Below are 8789 nucleotides of genomic sequence, written 5' to 3' on the forward strand. Positions count from 1 at the left end.
CGATGTGTACAGGGTTCCCGAGCCCACCATCCTGGTGCCACTCGGTACACCGGGCCACGTGTGCCTAGTCTGTCCCAGGTCCACCCTGCCAGGTGCCACTCGGTAGAAAAATAGCACTACCTATAAACACCAGAAACTATTTGCAACTCCTGGACAGAGATCAAGTTGGCTAATAAGTCGAGAGGGGTCAAGTTACCGGAACCCAATGTGTGGTAGTAGCTAGTCCTTGGACAACATACACAGAACTCAGTTCTTAGGGACGGTTCTAGTGAGACAACCCACCATGTACTCCTACTGGCCTCTCACCGCTACCTTTACCAAATCGTGTTCACACACTTAACTCTCAACATCAGAACATAGCATTGTACTCCAATTCATTTCCAATGAATCAGACCTGACATACTCTAAGCAATAGCAGGAAAAGCATGGTAGGAACACAACATGCTAGTGGGTTTTATCTATTTACTGTGGCAATGACAGGTCATGCAGATGAATGGGTTCAACTACCGCAGCATATGTAGCAGTTGAATCGTTGTTGTCCTAATGCAATAAATGAGAGCAGGAGCGAGAGAGTAGGATCGTATCGGAATGAACAAGAGGGTTTGCTTGCCTGGTAGATCAACAGGGGGGCACTGCTCCACTGACAGGTACTCTGGATCGGTCTCCGGAGCAGGACCTATCGAGAAGGAACGGTGTCGAAAATCAAACACAAGCATATGCAACAATATGATGCATGAACATGGCATGAGTATGTGATGTTGTTTGAGTTAATGCGTCTAGCATTTATTTGGTTGAAGTCCATTTGAGCCAAGGGTTCAAATGCAACTCCAAATTAAGCTCTTAAATATGCCATTTATATGTTTTCATATATATAGCATGTATAGGTTGGTTTGTCATGCATGAAAATGGTACAGATGGATAGATTGAATTTTTCTGATAATTTTTTGATATATAAATTATTTCAATCTGAGCTACGGTTGAATTTCTATGAATTTTTGAAGTTTATAACATTTTCTGGATTTTCCTAATTTATTTTAAATCCAGAAAACCATTACTGCGTCAGCATGACAGCAACATTCCATCAGCAAGTCAAAGGCGGCTGACCAGGTCAAACCTGACGTGTGGGGTCCACACGTCAGTGTCACAGTGTTAAACGGAGGTTTTTTACTAATCTAATTAAAATTAGTGGCGCTGGGCCCATTGTCAGTGTCTCAGGGGTTTGGTTAGGTGGTGATTAGCCTTAAGCTAATCACCTGGCAGGTCGGGCCCGCATGTCAGGCCGGCGAGGTCGTCGCCGGCGACCTCAGGACGCGGCGGCGTCCGTGTTACAGGCCACGGGGGCAGCGGCTAAGGACACCAGGGCGTAGCCCGGGCTCTCACGCATCTAGGGGAGGCGACGGAAGGGCGCGGGTGGCCGGAGCTCGCCGGAGCGGAGCTCGCAGCGGCGGTCGGAGCACGGCTCCGAGCGGGAAGTGGCTGCAGGGCATGACAGGAGCTGCGGGTGGTGGTGTTGGCCTTCTGGGGGGCTGCTGAGCGCGGTGGCAGGTGCGGGCGCGGGCTGCAGTGGCTCTGGCCACGACGGGCGGTACCACGGCGGCGCAACCGCTCGGGTCCGGCGGCTAGCGTGGCTACGGCACGAAATTGAGCGCGAGGACAGAGGGGAAATGGAGGAGAGCTCACGGGGAGACCGTCAGCGAGCTCGGGGAGGGTCGAACGCGAGCAGAACGGCGACGGCGATCTCCGGTGGCCGATGATGAAGATGACGGCGATGGAGGCGCTCCAGGGGCGTCCTGCGACGCGTGGCTTGACGGAGAGGACGAGGACGATGGCGTGGAGCGTCTGGGCATGAAACGAGGGCGGGGCCGTGACGGTGGGCGCGGCAACGGCGAGCGGTGGCGACGGTGCCGTTCGGGGGGGTGAGAGAGAGAGGTCCAGGGGAGGGGAGTGCATGTCGCCCTCGAGTGCCTCCAGCGGCGAGCAGGGAAGCAGGAGGTGGCCGGCGTGTGCTCGCGCGCGGCGGCCACGCGCGCGCTGTCCTACTGTCAAAGGAGGAAGGAGACCGGGGAGCCCCTGGTGGGCCGGGCCACTTCTGCCAGGTAAGGCCCAGGTGAGGTGCACTGGTAAGTTTCTCCCTTTTTTCTATTTTGTTTCTGTTTTCTATTTTCTATCATTTGTTTTGACTTAGTAATAATACTAAATCATTTTATTTAATTCTGTCAAATTTTGCAGGGACCTAAGGGATTAATCCAAAGCCCCTCACCAAAATTCAGAATTTTTGGACATATATTATATATATAGCAAATATATATCCAAAGCAAATAATTACTGGATTAATTCCAAATGCCCAAAATAAATACTTATGAGCTCTTAAAAATATTGATTTGATTTTTATCTCTGTCCAATATTTTCAGAGAGCAACATGAGCATTTTCTTGGACCCTTTTGGAGCAATTTTTACTTGGGTCATTTCGAGAAATGATTCTGAGGGTTTCACAAATCCCCATTTCAAATTTAAATGGAATTTAAACATGATGCAAACATGAAGGCTAGCCTAGGTCATACCAAAACTAGGGATGTGACATGAGCGCGGTGATGGAGATGCAGTGGCCGTGGAGGCGCATGCGTGACCCCTATGGTGGCTATGCGGGGCAGCGAGTGTGTTGGACACGATGCCCGGACCAAATGGTTGCCGGAGTCGTGTCGGCGGCAAGTGCAGGCGGCGGCGCAGTCGGGCGAGGGGGCATTGTGGCTACGGAGTGCAAGAGAGAGAACGGAGAGGGGGAGGATGATCAGAAGCTCACGTAGAACACGACGAGCGAGTCGGTGAGCTCGGGGAGGGGCCGGAGCGAGCGGGGCGGTGGAGGCAATCTCGGTGACCCGAGGAAGAAGAAGGCGTCGGGGCAGCGCTTCGAGGCGTCCGGCGTCGCGTGAGTCGACAGAGAGGACGAGGTAGACGAGGCGGAGCTTCTGGACTCGGGTGGAGGGCGAGGAGGTGGCTCTGGCCACGGCAACAGCGAGCGGCGGCGACGGTGGCGTTGCGGGAAGAGAGCAGAGGAGGGGCAGGGGGTTCGGGGGGAGAGGGGAGAGGTGCAGGGGTCGAGGGGGGGTGTGTGGCACTCGGGGAGGCGTCCAGACCATCGGCGGCAAGCACGAGCTAGCGAGGCGCGTGGCCAGCGCGCAGCGAGCACGCGCTCGTCCTTCTGTCCAGGGAGGAAGATGACAGGGAGGCTGCGGTGGTGGGTTGGGCCAGGAAAAGAACTGGGCCGGATCTGCTGCAGGTAAGCGCCAGGTAAGTCTTTCTCTCCTCTGTCTTTTATAATTTGTTTTGCTTTTCTATTTTTGTTATTTTGTTTTGATTTAGTTTATAACCCAAATCATTTTAATAAATCCTGAAAATAATTGTGGGCATTAAATTAATTATTACAGAGGCCCTTAACTATTTTCAGAATTGTTGGAGCATTTAAAAATATTAATAGTATTTAAATGCCCCAATTCAAATACAATATGGGTTATTCAAAAATCTAGAATGGCCTAAAAAATATTGGCATCATTTTTGGCAGATGTTTTCACCTTTATAAAAAATCATGAACTTTTCTAAAGGTCATTCTGGGTTCATTGAAAAGATTTAAACTTGAACCTAGTTGAATTGAGTTAGTGCCAGGGCTTGGTCATCCCCAATTCAAATTTCCTTTGAATTTAAACATGATGCATGCTGACTGATGCAACTATTTACAGTCATGAATCTAGGGCTGTGACAACTCACCCCCACCAAACAAGAATATCGTCCCGAGATTCAAGACGTGAGGTAAGAAGACAGAGGGGGCACAAGACCAACACAATCTTCACGATCCAGGTTGCACCTCATAAGGTTATTGATTCGTTGCATACGTTGATCTTGACATCCTCGCTTTTGAGATCTTCATCCACGCGATGACGACGGAAAGAAGCTATACCAGGAGTGATCTTCTCGAAGATCGAGCTATACAAGATCAACTCACGGAATGAGATGTTGAAACATCTCGAGTTGAGACACAAAACACATCAAGAGGGATGGAAGAACAAATGACGGGGTTTGATTTGGTGGGCATCAATTCCACGCTTAGAAAGATGGTGGATGGTGTCAAGGTGGCGAGGAAGTAATTGCCATGATCCCATAACAGGGCACCTTGGGAAAGGTGACTTGTTGGATTGTTCCCTTAAGTGGCAAAAAGAATTACTTTTGATCCATAGATCATTGAAACTCTTCATACCAGCTTAAGGCAATTTACATTTGATCGTTTGAAAGAGCTCGATGAAATGGCATACTCGAACTAGGATGGATGATGTGGACTACCTTGTTGAAGACAATGCAATGGATGACTTTTGCTTATCACCGGAAATGTATGGGACCCATGGTAAGTTCACTTTTGAAGATGATCCTTGACAGCAACTGCTGAGAAGGACAACCCATAGGAAATTGGCACAATAGGGTGCAAACTGGGAACAAAATGCAAATGCTGGGAATGATTCTAGTAACTAGGGAGAAACTCAACAGTAGAGAGTGATTCCACTGTTAGAAAGTTTATGGCATAATCAAAGAAACTGAGAGGAGATCCCAATTAATGTCGATAATAATCCTAGTGCTTGCGCGTGCTCTCAAGAACTTGAGCATTTCCATATTCATCAAGTTTTACCAATATCCGTGTCAAGGATCCTGGCAACACAACATACTACCATGATGAATAGTGATGGACGATGCAGATGTAAAGGGAGATAACACCTTCTCAGATTTCACCTTAGCGAGGCCAAGGGATCAAATCTGGATGATCGACCGAGAGACATTTAGCACTCTGCTTCTAATGTTCTCCTTGATGTGCTAGCATAACCCATTTATTGATATGGTTTGGTATCTAGGACATCAAGTAAAAGGTCGGACTTCGGGAACTAAAAAATCCATAAGGAACTACTATTGGAATAAATTCTACGAGATCCTTATGGGGAGGTGGCCAACTTCTTCAAACAAGATACTACAATAATAGGTCTTCCGGTTGGGTGTGTTGGCCACGTCATCCACTTTACCAGTTACCGAGAGACCAATATTATAGCTCTTGGGAAAATGTCCCAACCATCACATCTGCCTGAGATTTAGATCTGGTTGGTGTCAGGATATTCCAGACTCATCGAGTCTAGAAAGAAAAATGAAAGTTTGCAACACAAATCGACGAGATGACATTGCGAGATTCTCGGGAGATGAACTATGATAGCAAGCTCCAGAACATGAGCTGGTTCTGCTACAACATGTGAACATGCTGTCCCAGACAAGCATGACCACGTAGTAGTCTTATAATAAAACACTACCGAGTCCAGGTGGGGAGCCATCATCAAGGATATCGAAGTCCTTGCATAAGTCTTGCTCTTAAGAAGAGACTTCTTCTCCTTGAACAAATCAATCAGTGGCTTGGTGTGCTAGGGATACGTATAGAATGAAGATGATCAGTCTATCAGACCATAGAATACTTCGCACATGCATGACTGACTTGGGATGATTCCATAGGAAGCAAAACAAACTTTCTTGAATTCACGGCGCAACTTACATCAAATGCATGTGAATCAAAGGAAGTCACTTGTTTCATCCAAACATATACTTCATGAACGGGGCATGAAGAAAATGCTTACACAAGTTTCCAACACTAGCTGGATGTTCAACACAAATCATGGAGGAGACAAAATGCTGTTGATGGGCTCAATAGCAACTCATAGGAATTTCCATATCACTAGACTTCCACCATTATGTGAACAATGTGATAGTATTGGTCAGACAAAAAGATGTAATGGTGTATGCTCGAGGAGTCAACCAAGAGTAGACAACATTACGAATATCGTTGGTTCTGATTTGATTTGAGGATAGCCCACACTCAAATCAAGGTTGGACAAGATGATAGATTCAAGAATTGATCACGAGGATCAATCAATGAAGATATCATCTTTCTTCAACACACACACAACACAAGGATATCCCTTCTGAAATGAACTAAGTGGGAAAAGCTTTCATCTTCCAACTCTGCAAGTTGTTGTTTAGCTCAACCGACTAGTTCAGGGTATCCAACACAGAATCTTGGAGAATGGGTGGTTTGGAGGAAAACCAATATGATCACAGAATTAACATAGCAGTCAGGTGACAACCTGGTAATACTTCCGTGAAGATATCCGGAAAATCGCGAACCACCGATATGACTCTAAGCTCGAGAACAATCTTGCTTTTCAAGGCAAGACGACATGATTAGAAGAGTAAGGGATTCAATTCTAACTCAAAGATCGAAGAGTGCACCAGAAATAAGGACAAGATAGCACGATCAATCCTAGAATAGTGATTCGATAACCAACACACTAAGAATGATATTAATGTCCATTAACTACCAAGAAACACGGTTGCTAGGAGTATTGATTTCACACATCACAATTCACCGGTCGGTATTCTGGTTGCGAAAACACGACACCGAGGAATGAATAATGATGGCGAGGAGTATCACTACGTCAAGAATTCATAAGGGAAGGTGCAATTCTCATGACATTCCTGACATAAAATGGATAATATTTCAGGGTAGAACAGACTGATAGCTTGATTGCATTTGATCTACGAAATACAACTGCTTTGACCCAATCCTAGAAATGGATGAGGTACTGGAGTTTGTTTCTCCTAGTCATTCTGAACTAGAATGGCTTGATGGACCACAAGAACGATAGGCACCGATGAACGAATGCTCACATGCTCTTGACTATCAATTGATAGATGAAGGTCGGAATATAACTAAAGGGGGACAACTTAAAGGAACATATAACTTTCTGAGTTGTGGATGCATAGATTAGTATGTCGAACAAGTTCAACATATTTCTTCTGGATAACCCATGCAGAAAGGTAGAACTGGCAGAATCACAATTATGAATGGAGAACTCCTCAGGAGTACTCTAATGGTAATCTTTTGGTTCAAAGAATTTCTGCCTTAATGGTTCATGGTATTTGGAAGAAGGAAATACCACGAACCTCGAGGACTATCACAAGGTTACTAATATCTTAAGGGAACTAGCAAATACTAACAACATGAAGTAGGGTGAATCTCGGGTTCAAAACCCAGGAGTAGAATACCTACTACTAAATGGCATCACGGGATGCTTTCAAGAATGAAGGCTAGAATCATCACACTGGGGATACAGAAGCATTGCTAAATTCTCGAGGACACCTAGGGTCATAATACTAACTCCAACATACACGTCAAGGCAACGGAGTACCTCAACACACCGATTAGTGTGCTTAATCTGGCCCAAAAATACAATGGGAACATGGAGGAAAGATTTGCAAGTGCATCAGACTATTTAGAAACCTAGGATGAATCGGACAGCATAACGGCTGTAAATGCTCAAAATCATTTGAGACACCCTGCAAAATGGTGGCATAACCACTCAACATCACAATATCAAAGTTCTGAGGCCAGCTATGACATATGGAAGTAGTAGGAACTAAACTGAGGCTTGAACTCAACAATCCTAGGCAACTACGGTTTAGTAACACGTCATCCTGAGAGATAGAAGAGAAGCCTAGTTCTTAACCCTCGTAGAAAAGAAGAGGTTGACTCAGAGCAGAAGGGCACAAGGTAAAGGAGTAAAAAGAGCCTTACGTTCCCATCCACAATCAATTCCCTTATATAACTAAAGCATTTCTAGACTCAACTACAACCAGCTTGGCTTGGTAATCCTACAGGCAGTCAGGCTCTGATACCAAAGCTGTCAGGACCCTGATTCCAAGTCACATCGATCTAGCCGGTAACACCTCATATTACTTTGCGGCCTCACGCACGGTATTCCCACGGGTGTCGCCTTACCATGGCCCGGGACCATTTGTGCCTTTTGGCTTACATATATGATATTGTCGCTAGCATCCATATGACAGAGAACCCGAGCCGACATGACTAGTCGTGAACACAAAGTGGCACTAACTTACGGGGACAGGCATACATGAATCAACATCGAGCATGTCGGTCAGCAGCGTGCGAATCCGGGCTGTAGCACTGGGCCAACAGGACTCTGGTGAACCGGGCTATAGCAGGCTAGGCAGGACTCCGGATGTCACCGCGTGACATTTCCCCGAAGGGACAGACACAGGAACGAAGTGAATCACATGCCGACCAGTCAAGTGTTCCGGAGCAGTAGTGCTGGGCTAGAAGGACTCCGTGAACCAGGCTGTAGCGGACTACTATGTCTCATGGAAGCACAAGACTACATTTCCCCATAAGATAGGCTACCAAGGACAAACAACTAGGTTGTCAGATCCCACACATACCAAGCATTTCAATCATACACACAATATGCTCGATATGTGTAAATACAACATGGCATCACAACAAAACTCTACGACTCAAGGTATTTATTCGTTAGGCTCCGAGGAGCGAGATATTACAAACATGGGTCTCATGACCCAACATTCAAGTCATACAAGCAACAAGCACATGCGAAAGCTTAACTTGTCTGAGTACAGACAACTACAAATGAAAAAAGCTGGGAAGCCTGACTATCTACAAGACCCTGCCGAGGGCACAAGATCGTAGCTGAGGTAACAAGCTAAACGTCGAAGTCCACACGGAACTACTAGTGAGACTGTAGTCTCTCTGCAAAACATAAAATAGGCAAACGTGAGTACAATTGTACCCAGCAAGACTTACATCAGAACTAACTACATATGCATCGGTATGAACAAAGGGGGTGGTGGAGTTTAACTTCAGCAAGCCAGCTTTGACTTGGTGGCTATCTTAAACTACG

The sequence above is a fragment of the Triticum urartu genome, chromosome 5A (genome assembly GCF_056163025.1).
Source record: "Triticum urartu cultivar PI428250 chromosome 5A, HENAU_Tu73, whole genome shotgun sequence".
Classification (NCBI taxonomy): domain Eukaryota; kingdom Viridiplantae; phylum Streptophyta; class Magnoliopsida; order Poales; family Poaceae; genus Triticum; species Triticum urartu.